This window comes from Rhagoletis pomonella, unplaced genomic scaffold, assembly GCF_013731165.1.
Source record: "Rhagoletis pomonella isolate Grant_MI unplaced genomic scaffold, Rhpom_1.0 Rhpom_scaffold_00003, whole genome shotgun sequence".
NCBI lineage: Eukaryota > Metazoa > Arthropoda > Insecta > Diptera > Tephritidae > Rhagoletis > Rhagoletis pomonella.
Genome location: NW_023458557.1, coordinates 58,483,443 through 58,484,168, shown reverse-complemented (window position 1 = coordinate 58,484,168; position 726 = coordinate 58,483,443). Strand labels below are relative to the sequence as shown.

General features: G+C 37.6%; 1 protein-coding gene across 1 annotated transcript in view; it reads left to right on the top strand.

The window, feature by feature from the left end:
- Window positions 1-726, top strand: part of LOC118736322 (lachesin) — a 444,597-nt gene that overhangs the window by 388,884 nt on the left and 54,987 nt on the right. The gene's annotated exons all lie outside the window — the stretch shown is intronic.

The following is a 726-nucleotide window of genomic DNA, read 5'->3' as shown; positions in this document are numbered from 1 at the left end:
AAGCATTCATGAACAGCTTTCATTTGATACCCATATTGAACAAATACTCCCAAGGTTACCCAGGTCCACGTTTTGGTCTATATCTCGAGACCCTAGTTTCTCTTTTCTTTTCTTTTTTCTTTGCTACAAACCTCACGGAGCCCGAGCCCTTTCCAACGAATGCAAAACCGTGGGAATCGGTTCGGCGGTTCTTGAGTTATAAGATTACCAAGGAAATGTAACTTCTTTTTATATATATAGATAAAATAATAAAACATTGTACCCAAATAGGAAAAAAACAGCAGTTATGTACATATGTCGCGTTTCTTGTACTGGTGTCGTCTGAAACCTCGCTTGGTATCAAAAGGCTCGAAGATATCCTTCGAATGCTGCCTAACGTGATTATACACAGATATTTTAGTTTGGCGATGATATTAAATTCAGACATCGCGGCTTATAGGCAATTCCTTTTCGCCCTATCGAAGGCAGCTTCGTTCCCCTCTCATGGATATTTTTAATGATTTTACGCACGAAAACACGGAGGCATTATATTTGCCTCATAATCTAAATATCTGCAGATACAAATTAACATTATTTATTTAAAACGCTGAGTAAAGTTTTCTTAAAAATAAAAAGCCGCTACAAAAGTGGAACTTAATCACTAAAACTGGACCTCTAACTAGCCCATGTAAAAGTTTAGTTATGAATAAAATACCAAGCGCCTCTCCACGTTTGTGAAGCGTTGGC